The 25203-nt window shown below is 37.4% G+C and overlaps 1 pseudogene across 1 annotated transcript; it reads left to right on the top strand.

Annotated features, from left to right (window-relative positions):
- Positions 1-1825: 1825 nt before the first annotated feature.
- On the top strand, positions 1826-24809 carry LOC113925784 (annotated as a pseudogene). Its single transcript, XR_003521056.1, has 2 exons — positions 1826-1915; positions 23612-24809. The product of XR_003521056.1 is annotated as a heterogeneous nuclear ribonucleoprotein A3-like (transcript).
- Positions 24810-25203: the final 394 nt, after the last annotated feature.

Here is a 25203-nt window from a genome sequence, read left to right as displayed (position 1 = left end):
ACCAACTTTCACAGAGTACTGAAAATGTCCATTTCACTCTCCTGGCAATTATTAAGTTAAAGTGATTATCTAACCTATATCCCTGCTGCCAGAATTTGAACCTATTCCCCTTTTCTTTTCTTAATACAAATTATTATATTATTTATCATTATATTTATCATTATCAAATTATTACAAAAATATAATCATGTAAGTCATATTTCTAAATTTTGTGGCAAATGTAAGTAAGTATAATAGTTTGGGTAAATTAGATTTAAATATTAAGAAAGAATTCTTTATCTTCTACTTGTATTGGTCATGGCCACAAATATTCTATTCTTCCCAAACTATCTAAAATAATGTTGACAAGATCTTCTTCTATGACAATTAGGATAAATGGGCAAGACCTATAATTAAACCACTATAACTGTACTGATGAAATTCAGAGGATGAAAATCAGATTGGTTTTAATAAAAAAATGTTGCTTAGGAAAAAATATTTTAAAATATTATGCCATACAATGAATTAAACCAATTTTTAATTATAAATAAACTGATTTTAATTCTATGTATTTTAATATACATATATAGGTATGGATAGATATGTGGAAGGTGTTTATTTTCCTTTACAGTGAAGTAATGGTTTAGGTCTATTAAATTAATGCATCTAGAATCCCCTTTAATAAACACATGCTAATGATATTCTTTCAAGTATATGCTATTTGAAGTTTGTACTTCCATAGGGGCCTTGCTAGAAGAGACATGACAAGAAAAAGGGTTTTATATGAACCAGCCTTCTTTTTGAAAACTGGCAGGTCACTTAAAAGACTCTAGGGTTTCCTTTCCACTTTCCTCCAAATCACATCATAGAACCTGACACCTGTTCTGTCTGGAAAAAAACAAAAAAACAAAAAACAAAAAACTGTGGCCCTAGAGGAATAATTAACTAATGATTGGAGAATGTTAACATTTTCTTTAAAGAAAGGAGAGGGAAAAAAGCTTTGCTAAGGACAAAAGTACTTTATATTTGCAAAGAGCTTTACAGTATACAAAGTATCCTCACATCCAATATTTTATTTGATTTTTAAAACAACACTATGAGTTAGGTAAAGCAGCTGTTATTTCTATTTTACATGAAGAAATTAAGGCTCGGAGATGTTAAATGACTTTCTTAAAGTGCTCACACTGTTAAGTAACACTGATAATTTGAGCCATTCTTTAAATTCCAGGAGCAACACTTTTTTCGTCACCACTCAGAGACTGAATACTAGAATGCTAGTGGACAGTTTCCTGGAAATACAGTCCCATCTCTCAGAGAAAGAATGGCAACTCTTTATATGTTATTAACATACTACAGACTTCTAAGAGGTATGATTCTTTTTCTCAATCTTCCTAAGATATCACTAAATCTTTTTTTTCAAGGAAGCAACAGAGAAACATTCATGTTATCTCGACTAAGACATCTACAGCCATCTTATCAATAAGTCAGACTCAGAGAGGAAGCTGGAGGTGTAATAAACAAAGCAGGAAATCAATTCCTATGCAATACTAAAGAAATGGCTCAAGGGGTGCTAGAATAGATCCAGGCTGCTGTTCACTGGGCAGCCAGCTCTCTTTCTTTGCAGCTTCCTGGTGTATGTCTTTGCCTGTAAGCAGTGTTATGAAATAGTGTGATTTTAATCAGCTTTGACTGTACCTTGCTCTAAAGGTTTACTCAGTGCAGTCCTTAGAGGCACATTACCGTTCGGCCCCATTCCAGGGAAGAAGTCTGTTCTTCATCAGCTTTAGAAAGACAGGAGTGCTTTTGTCTCATCATTCCAGAGCTACCAGAAGCACCTAAGACACGGATGGCCAGCCATAGACCTGGCCTTGCCAAACTACAACCACACTGTAAACAGGTCAGTGTAACTCAATTCTCTAGTAATGACTTAGGAGAGGTATGTCAAAATGGCACAGCCTCTAAGACCACTCAATCCCTAGTTACATTTACCAATAGCAAGTCAGTGCAAACAAAAGTCCCAGACCATCAAATGTATTCTGTACAATACAGCACAAATATTGTCTAATGCTACCAATATGTATGGCCAATTGCCCCCAAATTTCATAGATTTCTTCACAATCTCTGAGAACCTTCAGATACATTCATTCAATCATTCATTTAACAAAGTTCTAGACACTGGTTATATGGTGTTAAACAATCACAGTTTAAAATTTGGTGATATTACAATAAATAAAAGTGATAATCACTATACTCATGAACATTTTAGTCTAGGTAAGAGATAGTCAATAAATTATTAAATTAGCAAATAAACAGAATGTGATTATAAGGTAAGAAAGATGCTACAAAAGAAAAATACACAAGGCACTGTAATAGGAAATAACAGTGCTTGGATGGGGAATGATTTTTAGATAGGGTGACCAGGGAAAGACTCTCTGAGGACTTAAGCTCAATTTTGAAAGATGAAAATGAGCTAGTGATGTAAAAAAATCACATTAAAAAGCACTTCAAGTGTTGCAGGATTATTGAGCACAATGGTGAAGAAAGAATTCGAGATGTTTTATGGTATAACTTAGCAAGTTTATTTAAGTAGCCCAGGGACAAGACCCATGGGCAGCAAGAGCTACACTTTTGCTGTATAATGGTTATATGCTTAGTGCTCAAGGGGGAAGGGGCATGCAGGGAGTATTAGATTATAAATGTTTTTTATGAATTTCTACTCATAAAACTACTTTGACAAGATTTCTCTGGTGCTTATCATTCAGTTCAATATTAACTATCAGTGACACGTACAGGCAGTCATGACACCCTTCAAGAATATAGCAACCAGCATGTATTTGATCCTTATCAAAACTATGCAGGCTATAGGTCAACATTTTTCTGCTTCTATCCTTCATCATTTCCCCCCTGACCAATTGTTGATCCTTAAATCTTTAAGGTTGTTAAAGGGCGAAGGGCCCAGCCTCTTGAACTTCTTCAAGCTGACAGGGGTTGTAAAGATATCCCTATCTATGGACCAAAATTGGTCACTATCTTTCCCTAGAAGTAACAGTTATGGAAGGCCATTGTTGTAGAGTGCAGAGTGGACATTCAGGTGAATTTGTCTTGAGTCATAAGGACTATCTGTCAGCTGGGCGAAGGAGTCAAGAATTGCTTGCATGTATCTCAACAATAGGAGAGAAAAAAGTGAAAGAGACAACATATTAGGATTAATACTATAATAAAAATAAGAAGTATGATAAAGAGACCCTTTAGGGTAGACCATAGTCCACCTCCCAACCAGGAATTTAACCAATCATTAAGTGCTATGTAGGGTCTTTAAAAGCAATTTTTTATTTATATCAGTAAGTAATCCTGTTATATTTTTGTCATAATCTGGAATGTAGATGCAACATTCCATTTTAATAATAGCACATGTTCCTCTTTGTGCTGCTATAAGATATCTAATACCAATCCATTTTATAGAATTGCTTTACACATTTGAGTTAACTTAGTATTTAATAATGTAATGCTATTTGAGTCATTTAAGGCCTTAATTGTGTATTCATCAAGGGCATCCATATGCCATATGACATTTTCTAAACCTGATAGAAAAAAAATCAATGTCAGATAGATGGTCATACCAACAGAACATGGATCTTGTCCATCATTGTTTCATATATGGAAGATCAGCTGGACTTATGGTAGTCTTAGTGCCACAGCCATGCATCCAGGCATAACCTATAGTACATGTTCCAATCCAGCCTGGTGGAATACATGGCCACAAATTTGGCCCACATAACCACTGTGTTCCATTAGGTGCTAGCCATCTGATGTCTGGTTGCCTTGTCCAGTCAGTAGTAAAGCAATCAGTTGCCTATAAAATAATGGTATGGTCACAGGCTTCTGCAGGGAGCATCCCATTTGGCGAGTATCTTTGGGCCGTAAATCAAGGATATGGTTTTTCTGTTTCCAACATAAAAAAAGCCCTTTGGCTTAGTTGTCCTAGTGTAGGAGTAAGCCACATATATACATTCTATATTTAATATGATCCTTCCTGGGTATATTGATAGGAAGGACTACATAAGGAATTTGTTGTCATGAGCCTATCTGTGGGTTGGCATATTCAGTTAAAATTCTGATAGTTTGAGGATTAAAAAAAAAAAAGGCCTCTTACGGCCTGGAAAGTCTCATGTAACATTTACCATAGGCCAGCAAGAAACATTCTTTTTAGTAATAAAAATATCCCTATCTGTGCTGGAATTGGGGTGACTTCATGTTGGGTTTGGTTAAAGGTGGCCACTATATGCTTGGCTAAAGCCTCTATTTGTAATTTTGCATCGATACTAGCTTCCCAGGACAAATATGGCTAAGGAATAAAACCATTAAGAAGCTTTCTTTGCCTGATGTCTAACCTTAACAATATCCTAATCACAAGAAATTACTGGCAAGTGGGAGATGATGTGTCCTGGTAGATAAGGGCATCCCCAAGTGCATTTTCCCAATCCAATTATAAGGAAGGTGGGGCCATCCATTATCTCCACAGGTTCATAGTTAACCCCATGGAGTGGGGTATACTCTGACTTTTAAGGAATTTTGTAATCCCAGCCACATAGAATTGATCAAGGTGAGAGCTGGGTTACACAATTGTTGGGGTGTCCAACCCATTGTCCAGCTGTTTAAATAATCATATGTCCACAGGGTCCCCCACCAAGTAAAAAGCAGGAACATCGTCTCTATATAAGGTATTATGGCAATCTCTCTGAAGTTTACCTCCAGTTGTCTAGCTTAGACAAACAACAAATATTTAAAGACAATCAAATCTAGAATCTAATATTCATAAGGATGCATTATTGAAACATAATTTTTCTCTCTCAATTCACCCTTATTTCTAGAGATAGCCAAATCAAGACAATTCATTTGTAAAACAAGTCCAATTTTAACAAACTTGGCCTAATTATTTATATAAGCTCAGCAAGAATAGTGATTGATCACTAAAATCACTTAAAATCTGCTTTGCTAGAATTTTTTTTATAAAGAATCTCTAGATTGAACTTTTAATAGCCTCTCGAGGCCAGAGCCAAGCCAAATATTTGTTGTCAGACCTGCCTGCAATACCTGTGGATTTGGGGATATTTCTCTTCATGAGGTCCCCACAATATCCTAAGGTTTCCTGCACCTGCCATGAAGTGACATTCTTTATTCACCTGATAAGGCTGATGGGAAATCTGTAAGCAAGGTATCAAGCTAACATGCTCAAGGGGCTTTATTGGCTCCATAAAGTCAACCATATTTCCATAAAGCTGTCTGGTCATACCTGAGTCTATGCATGTCTCTCTCAAATATGACATCCCAGTCAAAGCCTTGGTAATATAACCAATGTTTCCAATGGTGTGCTGTTACAAGGAGAACAGATTCTCATTGAATTGCCATGAGAGAAAGAATACTCATTGATAGTTTCTGAATTCTGAAGGGTTCAGGTAGGGAGAAAAGTTAGAAGTTTCAATTTTTTCGCAAAGGAATATTTGATCATATTTCTGTAAGTCATGGATATCTTAAGAGAAAGTTTCCTTAAATCTAGAAGGGCAAACATTAAAGAACTAGCAATGTTTCCAACAAGAGTCATAAAAAAAACTGAAATCATCTTCCTCAATTTATTCAGTCCTATGTTATTAATTTTTGTTCTGTTTGAATGCTTTCCCATTAGTTCTGGAAATTCTTACCCAGTTCAGAATTATGATTTTACAGATATCAAAAACCTGTATTTGTCAAAGGTCCATTTTATGAATCTCCTTGAAATGAAACACATTTTGCAAGAGAATCAGAACAATGACTATTAATGACAAAAAAAAAAAAAACCAACTCAGAAATGGACATGATTTAAGATCTGATATGAGAATTTACTATAATGAAATTGACAAAGAAATCTGGTTATTTCTGTGACACACATTTCAATAATTCAAGTAATGACCTTATACTGGAACATATTAAAACTTCAGGAATTTCATATATTTTCTAGAAGAGTTAGAGCATTTACCCTTACAATACAACCTGAGGCTTATCATTATTGGTTTGACAGTGCTTTCTAAGTAACTTAACATATCAAATAAAACAAACCTAATTAGTCAAAAAAGGTTTCATTTGCCATTTCAATCTTGGGAGGTTTGTTAAAAACCTTAGAAAGTTTTAAAGCACATACCTAAATAGGATTACAGATCATTATAAATTTAATATTTATATTTAACCAAGGTGGCAATAAGGGATTCTACAGGAAGCTATTTGGTTGTTAGCAAAACTTAGCTCCTTTAACACTAAGAAGTTTATAACATTCTTAAGTAATCAAAGACCTGATAAAGACAAACCATAGGAACTTTTGTTTTTCTGGGCAGATAAAGAAAAAAAACTTTATGTTTGTTTTTTTTTTTTTAAGATTTTATTTATTTATTTGACAGAGAGAGACACAGCAAGAGAGGGAACCCAAGCAGGGGGAGTGGGAGAGGGAGAAGCAGGGTTCCCGCAGAGCGGGGAGCCCGATGATGCAGGGCTCGATCCCAGGACCCAGGGATCATGACCTGAGCCGAAGCCAGATGCTTAACGACTGAGCCACCCAGGCGCCCCTGTTTATGTTTTCTTATCAAGAGCAGAACAACAATCCAAGAAAACTCTATCTTTTTAACAAAGAGAAAAGCAGAATTTCAGTCTTATATCAGTGTACTTTTAAAGTCCATTCTTTCAACCTCAGTCCTGACCACACATAAAATTCTTTTCCAAAGATTTCCCTTCACAAGCCTTCTTTTTCATTCAGATTTTATCCTAAACCTTTTCTCTCCAGTCTCATTTTAGAACAAAATTACCTTCTTTTTCTCTCAACAAAATATATTTCCATTCCTTATATCTTTCTCATATATCTCCTATTTTCCTACGTACAGATTTGCTTACCTTATTTTCATCAGTCTTAATTACATTGAGCAGAATTTTAACTCTTAGAAACCTTAGCTTCAGTGAAAATTAGGTAGTAACCAATTGTGAGCTGTTACACCAGAGCTCTTTAGATCTGAAATTCATGAATACATTTCATAATTTCAATAAAACATGTTTTTCCATAGTACAATCTTTCAATAAAACATATTTGCCAACAGACCCAAGTATCCTTAGTTTCTCCACGATAAGAAACCAAGGCAAATTAAACCTACGTTCAGTAACCAATGCTTTAGTATTTTATCTTATTTGGAAAAGACTTAGATATCCAATGAATTCAATCCAATTTTTCATTTAATTTAGCAAAACTTCAAAGGTTCAGGTTACTAAAAATTTTGAAAGCTACTTAAAAGTTTTACTGATAAACCTTTTTATTTATACAACCTGTTAACAGTAATTCATGAAAACTCTTATGAGACAGACAACATTAACCATCATTAAGATCATCTTTTTGCTGACAATTGCAACAGAGATAATGGGAGCTGACAATTGCAACAGAGATAATGGGAGCTGACTGATCTTTTGTAAAGATCAATTTGACTGATCTTTAGTAAACTTTGGAAGAATGAAAGTTTCATAGTAAATGCTGTGCACCTGGGTCCACTAAAAGTCAATCAATTTGTTCCACACTGTCAATTTTTACCAGGGGCACCTGTGGGGAAATGAAGTGGGAAGTTTAAGTCCAAGGTAACCCTTGGACATTTCCATGTTGATTCAGGAGGTGCTCATTGAACCTCATAAGGAGGTGGCCCAACAGCTTGGGGTGCCCTTTGCTCTGTGATAGTAATGGTAGTAGGAATAGAAGTCAGTGGTGCCAGAGGCATGGAGGATTCTACAGGAGCCAGATATGAAAGCTGGACCTACGTACGGTAATGCAGAAATAGGAGGAGAGGGAGGAGGAGGCAAAAGAGGTGAGGTGCTGCCAGCAAGGCTGGAGACAGATAAAAGCCCAGAGGGCAATGAAAGAAGACTCCCCACCCTAAAGCTTGCCAGCTCAGACAGGTGAACAGATACGTTTTCTTCCCACCAACAAAAAGTGAAAATAGGCAGTCCATGTCAGGCCAGAAAAGACAGGGAACCTCCCCAAAACAAAAGGAATTTTGGCAGATGCTTTGGAATATTCCTTCAAGTCCCCATTCCAAGGTAAACTAAGCAGACAATTGGCACCAATTATCATAGCCATTAACCCAGGAAATGAATGAGGGAGAAAACCCCACATATGACAAGAGTCAAGCAATATTCATCCTGTCCTCTCAAGGTATATTCCAGATCTGACACACAAAAGAAGAAGGAAACAAAGAGTAGACACATGACTGAGGAAGAACAGAGGGAGGCAGGTACAGGATCTTTGCAGCAACCTGTTTACAAGAGAGTTGGGCACCTTGTTGGGGGGGGGGGGTTCTATCTTTTATAGCCCAACAGCTTAGGATGCTTTTTCTTTAAATCCAAATTGACTTTAATATGCTAGGAGACAACCTAAGAAGGAATGCTTTGAGATCAAAAAAGGTGATCCCATAGTTAATTCTTATAAAACAAGGAGAGTACTTTAACTAACTAGGAGTCCATTACCAAAATTCCCCTCTGCTTCTAAATGGCGTCCCATTAGGAATATTGCTGAAGGTTCCTGAGGTTCAGGGAGGCATCCCTCTTTCCTGACCACTCTGATACCTCTGTACTACCTACCTTCGGTTCCCCATTGCCTTCTAGACTATAATAAGTGCCTGTGAATGGACTGAAATGCCCCAGAGATTGGGGCTGCCTCTTTCTATTTTGGGGTAATTGATATATTTGGTGACCAATAATAATATCCTTTGTAAGCCTCTAGATCTAGTATTTATGGGGTAGAGGTCCTGGCTTTTGTTAAGAACAGGCAGCTATTTTATATCATATTAAGTATCACATATCTAAGTTAGAAAACCTTTCAATCTGAAAGGAGGACCGAGAACACCAAAGAACCCATGGGTAAAGACAAATGAGAGACATGAAAAAAAAAATGAAAGTATGGAACCCCTATCTAATCCAGGAAACTTTCTTGTGAGCTTTATCCATGATCCAGTCTCAAGGGAGTGGTCTCCAGTTGGATGAGTACCCCAATTGGGTAATAGCTCCAGCTGGTCCCTTTTGGGAAGCATGCAGTCAGACATATCTTAGATTTTATGCTCAGCAAGAGATCACACTGGGTTTTTCAGGGGGAAGCCTTAAATGGGAGTTTTAAGATCGGCGACTGCCCTAATGACATGTATGTCCATCCAGTACCCGAGAAGAATACAAATATTAAAAGAACAAGTAAAAAGAGGGAAAGCCTGATTTCTGAGCCCAACACCATTACAGCCAAGGTACTGGTGTCCAGCTGGATGGCATTAGTTTGTCCCTCTCCATAGAGTAGCCACAAGAAAGAAATTATTTCCTGAGCACTCGGGCAAGATGTACTTTGAAAGTTTGTACTATTCAGAACATCTCCCCCCAAAAAAGAGAAAGAACAGGTAAGAAACAAAGACTGGCAGTAAAGAAGACTTACCAAGTTGCACTGACACTCTTGGATTTACTCCATTATCCCTGTCTGGGCCACTAAAAATGTTGTGGGATGGTTGAGCAAAATGGTCAAGAAAGAAATCTTGAGACATTTTATGGTGCAATTTAGTAAGTTTATTTAAGTAGCACAGGAACAGGACCCATGGGTAGAAAGAGCTGCACTTTTGCTGTATGAAGCTAGTGTTTATTTGCTTAGTGCTCAAGGAGGAGGGGATGTGCAGGGAGTAATAAATAATAAATGTTTTCTTTGAATTTCTACTCAAAACAACTTTTACAAGATTTCTCTGGTGCTTATCATTCAGCCTGATATTAACTATCAGTGAGATATACAGGCAGTCATGAGACCCTTTAAGAATATAGCAACCAGCATGTATTTGATCCTTATTGAAACTATGCAGGCTACAGGTCAGCCTTCTGGGCTGAAGGTGAACATTTTTCTGCTTCTATCCCTCGTCACAAGCAGATGACCCAAACAAAAGTGCTAAAGCATAAAGGAGTATGACACCTAAACACCTGAGAGGAGACCATTGTGGATAGAGTATAATAAGGAAAAAGAACACTGGAATTAGAAAGGTAAGTAACATAGGGTAGAACATGTAAGACCTGTATTCCATGACACAAAGTTTTGATTTTATTTATAAATACAATGGGAAACCAGTCAAGTGTCTTAAGCTGAGAACTAACATAAACCTATTCACATTTCTAAAAGTCATTTGCTCTCATTACTATGGGGAAATCAATTGGAAAGAGATAAGACAAAAAAAAACACCTGTTGGATTGTTGTTCTTTATGCAAGAAATGATGTTGTCATTTATGCAAGAAATGATAGTGGTCTAGGAAAATGGCAGCAGAGATGGAGAAATGTAAACAGATTCAAGATATATTTTCACGATTACACATACTAGATTCAGCTACCATATAAAAAGTCTTTTTTTAATTTTTTATTGTTATGTTAATCACCATACATTACATCATTAGTTTTTGATGTAGTGTTCCGTGATTCATTGTTTGTGCATATAACCCAGTGCTCCACGCAGAACGTGCCCTCTTTAATACCCATCACCAGGCTAACACATCCCCCCACCCCCCTCCCCTCTAGAACCCTCAGTTTGTTTTTAAGAGTCCATCGACTCTCATGGTTCATATCCACCTCCGATTTACTCCCCTTTATTCTTCCCCTCCTGCTATCTTCTTCTTCTTTTTTTTTTCTTAACATATATTGCATTATTTGTTTCAGAGGTACAGATCTGTGATTCAACAGTCTTGCACAATTCACAGCGCTCACCATAGCAATACCCTCCCCAATGTCTATCACCCAGCCACCCCATCCCTCCCACCCCCCACCACTCCAGCAAACCTCAGTTTGTTTCCTGAGATTAAGAATTCCTCATATCAGTGAGGTCATATGATACATGTCTTTCTCTGATTGACTTATTTCACTCAGCATAACACCCTCCAGTTCCATCCACCTCGTTGCAAATGGCAAGATCCCATTCCTTTTGATGGCTGCATAATATTCCATTGTGTATATATACCACATCTTCTTTATCCATTCATCTGTCGATGGACATCTTTGCTCTTTCCATAGTTTGGCTATTGTGGACATTGCTGCTATAAACATCGGGGTACACGTACCCCTTTGGATCCCTACATTTGTATCTTTGTGGCAAATACTCAGTAGTGCAATTGCTAGATCGTATGGTAGCTCTATTTTCAACTGTTTGAGGAACCTCCATACTGTTTTCCAGAGGGGTTGCACCAGCTTGCATTCCCACCAACAGTGTAGGAGGGTTCCCCTTTCTCCGCATCCCCGCCAACATCTGTCATTTCCTGACTTGTTCATTTTAGCCATTCTGACGGGTGTGAGGTGGTATCTCATTGAGGTTTTGATTTGGATTTCCCTGATGCCGAGCGATGTTGAGCACTTTTTCATGTATCTGTTGGCCATTTGAATGTCTTCTTTGGAAAAATGTCTGTTCATGTCATCTGCCCATTTCTTGATTGGATTATTTGTTCTTTGGGTGTCGAGTTGGATAAGTTCTTTATAGATTTTGGATACTAGTCCTTTATCTGATATGTCATTTGCAAATATTTTCTCCCATTTGTCGGTTGTCTTTTGGTTTTGTGGACTGTTTCTTTTGCTGTGCAAAAGCTTTTTATCTTGATGAAGTCCCAATAGTTCATTTTTGCCCTTGCTTCCCTTGCCTTTGGAGATGTTTCTAGGAAGAAGTTGCTGTGGCTGAGGTCGAAGAGGTTGCTGCCTCTGAATCCTAAAGGAGGTGTTCTCCTTTAGGATTTTGATGGACTGCTGTCTCACATTTAGGTCTTTCAACCATTTGGAGTCTATTTTTGTGTGTGGTGTAAGGAAATGGTCCAGTTTCATTCTTCTGCATGTGGCTCTCCAATTTTCCCAACACCATTTGTTGAAGAGACTGTCTTTTTTCCATTGGACATTCTTTCCTGCTTTGTCAAAGATGAGTTGACCATAGAATTGAGGGTCCATTTCTGGGCTCTCTATTCTGTTCCATTGACCTGTGTGTCTGTTTTTGTGCCAGTACCATACTGTCTTGGTGATGACAGCTTTCTAATAGAGCCAGAAGTCTGGAATTGTGATGCCGCCAGCTTTGCTTTCTTTTTCAACATTCCTCCGGCTATTTGAGGTCTCTTGTGGTTCCATACAAATTTTAGGATTATTTGTTCCATTTCTTTGAAAAAAGTGGATGGTTTTTTGATGGGGATTGCATTGAATGTGTAGATTGCTCTAGGTAGCATTGACGTCTTCACAATGTTGGTTCTTCTAATCCATGAGCATGGAACGTTTTTCCATTTCTTTGTGTCTTCCTCAATTTCTTTCATGAGTATTTTATAGTTTTCTCTGTACAGATCCTTTGCCTCTTTGGTTAAATTTATTCCTAGGTATCTTATGGTTTTGAGGACAATTGTAAATGGGATCGACGCCTTAATTTGTCTCTCTTCTGTCTTGTTGTTGGTGTATAGGAATGCCACCGATTTCTGTGCATTGATTTTATATCCTGCCAGTTTACTGAATTCCTGTATGAGGTCTAGCAGTTTTGGGGTGGAGTCTTTTGGGTTTTCCACATAAAGTATCATATCATCTGCAAAGAGTGAGAGTTTGACTTCCTCTTTGCCGATTTGGATGCCTTTGATTTCTTTTTGTTGTCTGATTGCTGTGGCTAGGACTTCTAATACTATGTTGAATAGCAGTGGTGAGAGTGGACATCCCTGCCGCGTTCCTGACCTTAGGGGAAAAGCTCTCAGCTTTTCCCCATTGACAATGATATTCGCTGTAGGTTTTTCGTAGATGGCTTTTATGATATTGAGGTATGTACCCTCTATCCCTATACTCTGAAGAGTTTTGATCAAGAAAGGATGCTGTACTTTGTCAAATGCTTTTTCTGCATCTATTGAGAGGATCATATGATTCTTGTTCTTTCTTTTGTTAATGTATTGTATCACGTTGATTGATTTGCAGATGTTGAACCAATCTTGTAGCCCAGGGATAAATCCCACTTGGTCATGGTGAATAATCCTTTTAGTGTACTGTTGGATCCTACTGGCTAGTATTTTGGTGAGAATTTTTGCATCCATGTTCATCAAGGATATTGGTCTGAAATTATCCTTTTTGATGGGGTCTTTGTCTGGCTTTGGGATCAAGGTAATGGTGGCCTCATAAAATGAGTTTGGAAGTTTTCCTTCCATTTCTCTTTTTTGGAACAGTTTCAGGAGAATAGGTATTAATTCTTCTTTAAATGTTTGGTAGAATTCCCCTGGGAAGCCATCTGGCCCTGGGCTTTTGTTTGTTGGGAGATTTTTGATGACAGCTTCAATTTCCTTAGTGGTTATAGGTCTGTTCAGGTTTTCTATTTCTTCCTGGTTCAATTTTGGTAGTTGATACATCTCTAGGAATGCATCCATTTCTTCCAGGTTATCTAATTTGCTGGCATAGAGTTGCTCATAATATGTTCTTATAATTGTTTGTATTTCTTTGGTGTTGTTTGTGATCTCTCCTCTTTCATTCATGATTTTGTTGATTAGTGTCATTTCTCTTTTCTTTTTGATAAGTCTGGCCAGGGGATTATCAATCTTGTTAATTCTTTCAAAGAACCAGCTCCTAGTTTCGTTGATCTGTTCTACTGTTCTTTTGGTTTCTATTTCATTGATTTCTGCTCTGATCTTTATCATTTCTCTTCTCCTGCTGGGTTTAGGCTTTATTTGCTGTTTTCTTCTCTAGCTCCTTTAGGTGTAGGGCTAGGTTGTGTATTTGAGACCTTTCTTGTTTCTTGAGAAAGGCTTGTATTGCTATATACTTTCCTCCTAGGACTGCCTTTGCTGTATCCCAAAGGTTTTGAACAGTTGTGTTTTCATTTTCATTGGTTTCTATGAATTTTTTTAATTCTTCTTTAATTTCCTGGTTAACCCATTCATTCTTTAGTAGGATGCTCTTTAGCCTCCACGTATTTGAGTTCTTTCCAACTTTCCTCTTGTGATTGAGTTCTAGTTTCAAAGCATTGTGGTCTGAAAATATGCAGGGAATCATCCCAATCTTTTAGTAGTGGTTGAGACCTGATTTGTGACCTAGGATGTGATCAGTTCTGGAGAATGTTCCATGGGCACTAGAGAAGAATGTGTATTCCGTTGCTTTGGGATGGAATGTTCTGAATATGTCTGTAAAGTCCATTTGGTCAGGTGTGTCATTTAAAGTCTTTATTTCCTTGTTCATCTTTTGTTTAGATGATCTGTCCATTTCAGTCAGGGGCTGTTAAAGTCCCCCACTATTATTGTATTGTTGTCAATGTGTTTCTTTGCTTTTGTTATTAATTGCCTTATATAATTGGCTGCTCCCATGTTAGGGGCATAGATATTTACAATTGTTACATCTTCTTGTTGGATAGACCCTTTAAGTAGGACATAGTGTCCTTCCTCATCTCTTATTACAGTCTTTGTTTTAAAATCTAATTTGTCTGATATAAGGATTGCCACCTCAGCTTTCTTTTGGTGTCCATTAGCATGGTAAATGGTTTTCCACCCCTTCACTTTCAATGTTGGGGTGTCTTTGGATCTAAAATGAGTCTCTTGCAGACAGCATATGGATGGGTCTTGTTTTTTAATCCAATCTGATAGCCTGTGTCTTTTGATTGGGGCATTTAGCCCATTTACATTCAGGGTAACTATTGAAAGATATGAATTTAGTGCCATTGTATTGCCTGTAAGGTGACTGTTACTGTATATTGTCTGTGTTCCTTTCTGGTCCATGCTGCCATTAGGCTCTCTCTTGGCTTAGAGGACCCCTTTCAATATTTCTTGGAGGGCTGGTTTCGTATTTGCAAATTCCTTTAGTTTTTGTTTGTCCCGGAAGCTTTTTATCTCTCCTTCAATTTTCAATGAGAGCCTAGCTGGATATAGTATTCTTGGCTGCATATTTTTCTTGTTTAGTGTTCTGAAGATATCATGCCAGTCCTTTCTGGCCTGCCAGGTCTCTGTGGATAGGTCTGTTGCCAATCTAATGTTCCTACCTTTATAGGTTACATATCTCTTCTCCTGAGCTGCTTTCAAGATTTTCTCTTTGTCTCTGAGACTCGTAAGTTTTACTATTAGATGTCGGGGTGTTGACCTATTTTTACTGATTTTGAGAGGGGTTCTCTGTGCCTCCTGGATTTTGAAGCCTGTTTCCTTCCCCACAATTAGGGAAGTTCTCTGCTATAATTTGCTCCAATATACCTTCTGCCCCTCTCTCTCTTTCTTCTTCTTCTGGGATCCCAATTATTTTAATGTTGTTTCGTCTTATGGTATTGCTTATCTCTCGAATTCTGCCCTCGTAATCCAGTAGTTGTTTATCTCTCTTTTTCTCAGTTTCTTTATTTTCCATCATTTGGTCTTCTATATCACTGATTCTCTCTTCTGCCTCATTTTTCCTAGCAGTTAGTGCCCCCATTTTTGATTGCACCTCATTAATATCCTTTTTGATTTCGATTTGGTTAGATTTTAGTTCTTTTATTTCTCCAGGAAGGGTGTCTCTAATAACTTCCATGCTTTTTTCAAGCCCAGCTAGTATCTTTAAAATCATGATTCTGAACTCTAGGTCCGATATCGTACTAATGTCCATATTGAGTAGGTCCCTGGCAGACGGTACTACCTCTTGTTCTTTTTAATGAAGTGATTTCTTTCATCTTGTCATTTTGTCCAGAGGAGAATAGATGAATGAGAGAACAAAATACTAACAGGTTAACAACGTCCCCAGAAAATATACTCTAAACAAATCAGAAAAGACCTGAAACCAGGGGAAAAAAAGGGAAAGAAAGAAAAGAAAAAGAAAAAGAAAAAGATAAAAACAAACAAAAACAGAACAAAACAAAAAAGAAACAGAATACGATCAAATATGATCAGGCTAGTGCATAGATCAGTGCCACACAGAAGATTTTGGGTGTATTTTGGTCTGTTAGAAGATAGTGCCTCCTAAAATTGTAAAGAAAGAAAGACTTATATATGTACAAAATAAGGGTTGATACAATGAAGGGATGGAAGATGACTGTAAAGATGAAAATTACAAAAGATTTTATAAAAGGAATTGATAAGAAGTTGTTTGAAAAAAGAAAGAAGAAAATTTAAAAAAAAAAGGGAGAGAATGTGATCAGGCAGGAGACTAGAACAAAGCCATACACTAGAGATTTAGGGTATATTTTGATCCGTTAGAAGAAACTGTATCTCAAAATTTTAAAGAGAGAACAACTTATATATATATGCCAAAAATAAGGGCAACTACTATGAAGGGAGAGACTATGACTCTAAAAATGAAAAATAAAAAATTCTTTTTAAAAAGGGATTGATAAAATGTTGGTTGAAAAAGGGAAAAAGAAAAATTCAAAAAAAAATGGTTAAAAAATTAACTTTGAAAAACTAATGAATCATGGTAAAAAAGCCATGAATTCTATGTGCAGTATTCCCCTAGCGCTAGAGTTCTCCCATTCTCCTTGATCGGTAAACTTGGTCTTGGCTGGCTGTTCGTGCTGATCTTCTGGGGGAGAGGCCTATTGCCGTGGTTACCAAATGTCTTTACTGGAGGCGGAATTGCCCCACCCTTGCTGGTCCAGGCTAAGCAATCTGCTCGGGTTTGCTCTCGGGAGCTTTTGTTCCCTGCAAGCTCTCGGTACAGCTTTGGAGGATGAGAGTGAAAATGGTGGCCTCCCAGTCTCCTCCCAGAGGAGCCGAGAACTCGGGGCCCGCTCCTCAGTGCGCCCCCAGAGAAAAGCAGTCAATCACTCCCGTCTCCCCGGTCGCCGGCCGCACTCCGTGCTCACCTGGTCTGTGACCAAGCGTTTCTATCTCTGGCACCCAACCCCGTGTGGAGTCTCCAAACCCAGCAGATCCCTGTGGTGTGCTCCCACGCTGCTCCTCCCGGGGGAGGAAGGGGAGTCTCCCCGGCTCTGCCGCTTGTTGGGTCCCTGCTGGAGGAGCAGTGGCCCGACTGGGCCGCGGATCACAGTTTATGGCAACCCCGAGCTGAGAGCCCACGCCTCGGCTCCGTCTCTCCAGCCGGCTTCTCCGCTCTGATACCTGGGAGCTCTGCCACACTCAGGCACCCCCGGTCTTTCTGTGACCCCGAGGGTCCTGAGACCACACTGTCCCATGAGGGTTCCACCTCCCGCTTAGCCACTGGAGTGACGTCCCTCAGCGGAGCCGACTTCTAAAAGTTCCAATTTTGTGCTCCGCGGCTCTATCACCTGCCAGAAGCAGCCGACAGAGATCCCCTCCCCCACCATCTATCCTCCCGAATATCGCCTCGGATTCACTTCTCCACACGTCCTACCTTCCAGTAAGTGGTCGCTTCTCTGTTCAGAGTTGTTGCTACTCTCTTCTTCGATCTCCTGTTGAGTTCATAGGTGTTCAAAATGGTTTGATCCCCATTCAACTGAATTCCTGAGACCAGACGAAATCCAGGTCTCCTACTCCTCCACCATCATGCTCTGCCTCTCCTACCATATAAAAAAGTCTTATAAAAACTACCATTTTTAGGGCACCTGGGTGGCTGACTCAGTTGGTTAGGCGACTGACTTCAGCTCGGGTCGTGGTCCCAGGGTCCTGGGGTTGAGCCCTGCTTCAGGCTCCCTGCTCCGCAGGGGGCCTGCTTCTCTATCTCCCTCTCCCTCTCCCTCTGCCGCTCCCACTGCTTGTGCTCCCCTGCTCTCTCATTCTGTCGGATAAATAAATAAATCTTAAAACAAAACTACCATTTTTAGAGAAAAGAGTATGTCTTATAATTCTTTGTCCCTGTTTGTTATCCATGGATAACATATCTACCACCTGCCTTTACTATACCTTATATTTTCAAGTTGTTTCCCAGTTTTTATTTAATCACAACAGCAATATACCAGGTGTATGCTAAGAACTTTACATATGCAATATCATCTAATTTCATTTAATAATCATCCCATTTTTGTGCAGCAAAGGCAGTCCTAAGAGGGAAATAAATTGCAATATAGACCTACCTCAAGAAGCAAGAAATGTCTCAAATACACAACCTAACCTCACACCTAAAGGAGCTAGAAAAGAACAGCAAATAAAGCTTTTAGTTATAAAGAACTTATCAAACTCAACACCCAAGAAACAAAGAATCCAGTTAAGAAATGGGCAGAAGACTTGAAAAGACACTCTTCCAAAGAAGACATCCCGATGGGCAACAGACACATGAAAAGATGCTCAACATCACTCATCATCAGGGAAATAAAAATCAAAACCATGATGAGATACCTCCTTACACCTGTCAGAATGACTAAAATTAACAACACAGGAAACAACAGGTGTTGGTGAAGATGTGAAGATACCGAGAAAGGGGAACCCTCTTGCACTCTTGGTGGGAATGCAAACTGGTGCAGCCACTCTGGAAAAAAGTATGGAGATTCCCCAAAAAGGTAAAAATAGAACTACATTACAATCCAGCAATTGCACTACTAGGTATTTACCCAAAGGATACAAAAATACAGATTTGAAGGGGGTACAGGCACCTCAATATTTATAGTAGCATTATCAACAATAGCCAAATTATGGAAAGAGCCCAAATGTCCATCAACTGATGAATGGATAAAGGAGATGTGTGTATATATACAACGGAATACTACTCAGCCATCAAAAAAAATGAAATCTTGCCATTTGCAGTGATGTGGATGGGGCTAGAATGTATTATGCTAAGTGAAATAAGTCAGTCAGAGAAAACAAATATCATATTATTTCACTCATATGTGTAATTATAAAAACAAAACAGATGAACAAATGGGAAGGAAAAAGAGAGAGAGGGAAGCAAACCATAAGAAACAAACTGAGGGTTGATGGAGGGAAGGAGGGAGGTGGGGGATGGGCTAGATAGGTGATAGGTATTTATTTTTTAAGATCACATCTTTTAAAAAAAAAAGACTTTATTTATTTATTTGACAGAGACAGAGAGAGAGAGCACAGATAGGCAGAGCAGCAGGCAGAGGCAGAGGGAGAAGCAGGGCCCCCACTGAGCAGGGAGTCTGACGCGGGGCTCGATGCCAGGACCCTGGGATCATGGCCTGAGCTGAAGGCAGCCGCTAAACCAACTGAGCCACCCAGGTGCCCCTGAGTGATAGGTATTAAGGAAGGCACTTGTTATGATGGTCACTGGGTGTTGTATGTAAGTGATGAACCACTGAATTCTACTACTGAAACACTGAATTCTACCATGTTAACTAACTAGAATTTAAATAAAATTTGAAAAAATAAAGATTGTGGTTCAAGAAAAATGTTTTTGGAATTATTGCCACTTGCTATATCTTTAATTTCTATTTGCCCATGTACAATAAGAAGTTTTAGGTATAGCATCCCTCAGTATTAATGGTATTAATCAAATGTATATATGAATTCCTTATCACACCATACAAAAGCTGATCTTTACATATTAATTACTCTGTGCTAGGAAGTATCCTAAGCAATTTATATATATTAACTCATATTAATCCTGTGAATAAGTACTATCACTCCCCCATTTTATAAATGGTAAACTGAAGCAAAGAAGTCAAGGAGTTTCCCAAGATCACACAACCGGCAAATAGTGAAGTCGAAATTTAAAACCAGGCAACCTGTCTCAAAAATCAGAGTTCCCATGTTTATGTTTAGTACTGTAGTATGTGTAGTCCTTAATTTCCAAGACCCTGGAGTTAGAAATAATATACTGCTGAGAGAATCAAAGAAGACCTAAACAGATGAAGAGATATGCCTTGTTCATAGGTCCAAAGACTCAATATTGTTAAGATGTAAACTCTCCTCAAATTGATATATATATTCAACATAATCCCAATAAAAATCTCAGCAAGACTTTCTTGTTGAAATTGACAAACTAATTCTAAATTGCATATAAAAATGTTAAAGACCTTAAAAAAAAATCCTAGACCTAGAATAGCCAGTTCTGGGGGAAAAAAGTGATAATAAAGTTGGAGAACTTATACTACCTATTTCAAGAATTATTATGAATCTGTAGTAATCAAAACAGCACTGTACTGCCATAAATATAAAACAAATAGATTGAAGGAAAAGAATACAGTCCCAGAAATAAACCCACACATAGATAACTGATTTTTGACAAAGGTGCAAAGACAATGTAGTGGAGAAAAGCAGCTATTTCAACAAAGTGTGATGGAATAACTGCATATCCATATAGAAAAAATGAATGTCGATCCATATCTAACAATAAAAAAATAACTCAAAATGGATAATAGATCTAAATGGGAAACCTAAAACTATAAAACTTCTAGAAGAAACACAGAAGGAAATCTCTGGACCTTGGATTAGACCAGAAGTCAGCAAACTTTTTCCTTAAAGGGCCAGATAGTAAATATTTTAAGCTTTGGACCAAGAGGGAAAAAATGAGAATACTGAATAGCTCCTTATATAGCAAGAAAGAAAACATATTTCCACAAATTTTTTGAAGAAATTCATTTTTTTATTTTTTATTATGTTATGAAGAAATTCAAAATATAACCATGATAACAGTGCAATTTTTTGTAGTACTGGTCCACAATATGGATATGAATATGAATAACAGAATTTGGGGGGGGATAATACTTCACTTAGTTGGATGTCAAAGTTAGTGTTCTCTAAGATCAAAACCAATTGCAGAGTAACATCAACAAAACTGGCAGAGTAAGTACCTCCAAAAGTTTAGCCCTCCATAAAAGCAACCAAAAAATGGCCCAAAATCCTGTCAAAATTAACTTTTTCAGAACTCTGGAAATTAACAAAAGGCTTGTAGCAATCCAGGAAGCATCTAATCAAGAAAAACAGCTAAATCTCAGTAAGAAATTGAACTTTGTTTTAACTTGCACTAGTCCCATATCCCAGCCCAGTTAGTCTTGAAAAAAATCACAGCTCACATTCCCAGTTACAGAGGGAGTAGAACAAAATTCCTTCTCAAAAAAGTAATATTTGACCTGTCTGGTGGTTCCCTGGAAGACTCCACTCAAAATGCTTGCATTTATTTGATCTCACTTGAATTTGTCCACAAAGAAATATCACCTTATACCTGGTAGAATAGCTAAAATAAAAAAGAAATAACAAGTTTTGGCAAGAATGTGGAGAAAAAGGAACCCGTGTACACTGTTGGTGGGAATGTAAATTGGTACAGCCACTGTGGAAAACAGTATGGAGTTTCCTCAAAAAAAATAAAATAGAAATAATTAATGCAAAAATTCCACTATTGGATATTTACCCAAAGAAAATGAAAATGCTAATCCAAAAAAGTGTATACATCCTTATGTTTATTGAAACATTATTTACAATTACCAAGATAGAGAGGCAACCTAAGTGTTCATCAATAAATGAATGGATAAGGAAAATGTGGTTGTGTGTGTGTGTGTGTGTGTGTGTATGCATATGTGTGTGCATACATGGACTACTACACAGCCTTAGAAAAGACTAAGATCATGCCATTTGAGACAACATGAATGGACCTAGAGGCATTATGCAAAGGAAATAAGTCAGACTGAGAAAGACAAATACCATATAATTTCACTCATATGTAGAATCTAAAAAACAAAGCAAATAAATAAACAGAAAACTGAATCAGACATATAAATAAAAAGAACAAACTGATGGTTGCCAGAGGGAAGGGGAGGATGAGCAAAATGGAAGGGGTGTGGGAGATACGGGCTTCTAGTTATAGAATGAATAAGTCATGGTAATAAAAGGTACATCATAAGGAATATAGTCATTGATACTGTAACAACAATGAATGGTAACAGATGGTAGCTATATTTGTGGTGAGCAACCATAACATGTAGAGATGTTGAATCACTATACTGCACACCTAAAACTAATGTAACATTGTGTGTCAAGTACATTCAAATTAAAAAAAATTAAAAGTATATATACCAAAAAAATCACAAGGGAATTGAAATATGTTAGAAAATATCTATTTTACACAAAAGACAACATTAATGAAGGAACTGAGGGGGAAAAGGAAATATAAAAAACAAGTAGCAAAATGGAAAGTATAAATTTTAACCTTAACAATAATTATATTATATGTAAATGGATGAAGTTCTCCATTTAAAAGTCAGAAATTGGCAGACTTGATTTTAAAAAATTGATCTAGGTGCACCTGGGTGGTTTAGTCAGTTAAGTGTCTGACTCTTGATTTCAGCTCAGGTCATGATCTCAGGGTTGTGAGATCGAGCCCCAAGTCAGGCTCCACACTGGGCATGGAGCCTGCTTAATATTCTCTCTTTCCCTCTCCTTCTGCCTCTTCCCCCTCCCTCTCCCTCTCCAAAAACAATTAAATAAATAAATAAATAAATCATGATCTAACTATATACTGACTACATGACACTTTAATTTCAAAGACAAAAATACGCTGAAAGTAAAATGATGGAAGAATATGTACAATGCAAATTGTCAGCAAAAGAGAACTAGAGAGTCTACACTAATATTAGACAAATTAGACTTTAGGACAAGTATTGTTACTAGAGTCAAAGAAAGACATAATGATAAAAGCATGAATCCATCAAGAAGATATAGCAATTATAAATATATATGCACCCAATAACCATCCCAACTTATATGAAATAAAACTGTCAGAATTGAAAGAAGAAATAGACAATTCAACAATGGCTGGAGACCTCAATATCCCACTTTCAAAAATGGATAGAACAACTATACAAAAAATCAGCAAAGAAATCACAGGTTGAACAATATAAACCAACTAGATCTAACAAGCATCTATAGAACAGCAGAATACACATTCTCCAATTCACATGGAACATACTCCATTATAAATAACATGTTAGGCCATATAACAAGTCTCAATAAATTTTAAAATATTGAAATCAAACAAAGCATACTCTCTAACAATAGTTTGAGAGGAAAAATCCAGAGAAGAAAATTTGAGAAATTTACAATATGTGGAAACTAAACAGTGCACTTTTAACCAATGGATCAAGGAAGAAATCAAGGGAATTTTAAATATAGTTTGAAATGAAAGAAAATGAATATACAGCATGCCAGAATCTATGGAATGCAGCAATAGCAGTGTTCAGGAATAACTTTATAGCTGTACATGCCTATTTTTTTAATTTCAAGTCAATAATCTAATAATAAAAAGCACAACTAAAATAATGAAATAGAGAATAGAAAAATAGAGAAAATCAATGAAACCAAAAGTTTGTTCTATGAAAAGATCAATAATTTTGACAGATCTTTAACAAAGGAAAAAAAGAGAGAAGACTCAAATTACTAAAACTATGAATAAAAGGGGAAACATTCCTACTGAACACATACATATATAAAGGAGTATTGGGGAATATAATGAATGTCAACAAATTAGATAAATAAAATGGAAAAATTCCTAGAAAGACACAAACTACCAAAACTAACTCGAGAAGAAATTAAGTTGCCAGAGCCACCTCCACGACCTCTTTGTGATCCAGCAGACTGCATTTCTTGTTTAGAAAGGGCTTTTTTCACTTCACAATTATGCCCATTAATAGTGTGGTATTTCTGAACAATTTTATCAACTGTATCATGATCATCAAAAGTTACAAAAGTAAATCCTCTCTCTTTTCCACTCTGCCTGTCTTCCATAACTTCTATGGTTTCAATCTTGCCATACTTTTCAAAGTAGTCTGGCAACTTCATGGGTCATGGAGGAAACTTTGGAGGTGGTGGTAACTTTGGCCATGGTGGAAACTTCGGTGGAAGAGGAGGCTATGGTGGTGGAGGTGGTGGCAGCAGAGGTAGTTATGGAGGAGGTGATGGTGGATATAATGGATTTGGAGGTGATGGTGGCAACTGGTGGTGGTCCTGGTTATAGTAGTAGAGGAGGCTATGGTGGTGGTGGACCAGGATATGGAAACCAAGGAGGCAGATATGGAGGTGGTGGTGGAGGATATGATGGTTACAATGAAGGAGGAACTTTTGGAGGTGGTAACTATTGTGGTGGTGGGAACTATAATGATTTTGGAAATTATAGTGGACAACAGCAATCAAATTATGGACCCATGAAGGGGGGCAGTTTTGGTGGAAGAAGCTCAGGCAGTCCCCATGGTGGTGGTTATGGATCCGGTGGTGGAAGTGGTGGATATGGTAGCAGAAGTTTCTAAAAAAAATTCAGAAGAAAAGGGCTACAGCTCTTAGCAAGAGAGACAGCAAGGAGTGGTCAGGAAAGCTGCAGGTTGCTTTGAGACAGTCGTCCCACAGGCATTAGGGGAACTGTAAAAATCTGCCACAGAAGGAACGATGATCCATAGTCAGAAAAGTTACTGCAGCTTAAACAGGAAACCCTTCTTGTTCAGGACTGTCATAGTCACAGTTTGCAAAAAGTGCAGCTACTGATTAATGCAATGTAGTGTCAATTACATGTACATTCCTGAGGTCTTTTCTCTGTTGTAGCTTTGTCATTTTCTTTTTCTTTTCATTACATCAGGTATATTGCCCTGTAAATTGTGGTAGTGGTACCAGGAATAAAAAATTAAGGAATTTTTAACTTTTCAATATTTGTGTAGTTCAGTTTTTCTACATTTTAGTACAGAAACTTTAACAAAATGCAGTTTTGAAGGTGTTTCCTTGTGAGTTAACAAGTAAAGAAGATCATTGTTAATTACTATTTTGTATGAATTTTGCTAAAGTTAACTGTAAAGAAACACCAGCTGACTTGAAGTTTAAGGGGAATCTATTCTCCACATTTCCAACCCATGAAATGAAGGGGCTCTGACATGTGGAGACAATAGATATTTGTATGTTTGCAATGTGTGTTTTAGATAAATAGAATTGGGTATTTAAATTAGCATATTTGTGAAATTAATAGCATTAAGATTTACCTTCAAATGAAAAATCTCAAAATTCAAAAAAAAGAAGAAATTAAAAACCTGAATACACATATAACAAGAGATTTAGTTAGTAATCACAAAACTTCCCACAAAATCTTCCGCTAATATCTATGAATTATCAGAAAGAGAAATTAAGAAATCAAAAAGAGTAAAATACCCAGGAATTAATTTAATCAATGATATAAAAGACTTATACACTAAGAACTATAAGACAGTAGTGAAAAAATTGAAGAAGACATGAGTAAATGGAAAGATATTCTATGCTTATGGAATAGAAAAAGTAATATTGTTAAAGTGTCCATACTACCCAAAGTAGGCCAGTTTCAAGGCAATCTCTATCAAAATTCCAATGGCATTTTTCACAGAATTAGAACAAATAATTATAAAA

The sequence above is a fragment of the Zalophus californianus genome, chromosome 4 (genome assembly GCF_009762305.2).
Source record: "Zalophus californianus isolate mZalCal1 chromosome 4, mZalCal1.pri.v2, whole genome shotgun sequence".
Taxonomy (NCBI): Eukaryota; Metazoa; Chordata; class Mammalia; order Carnivora; family Otariidae; genus Zalophus; species Zalophus californianus.
Note: the sequence above shows the minus strand (reverse complement) of the source record. Positions and strands in the feature narration are given on the sequence as shown.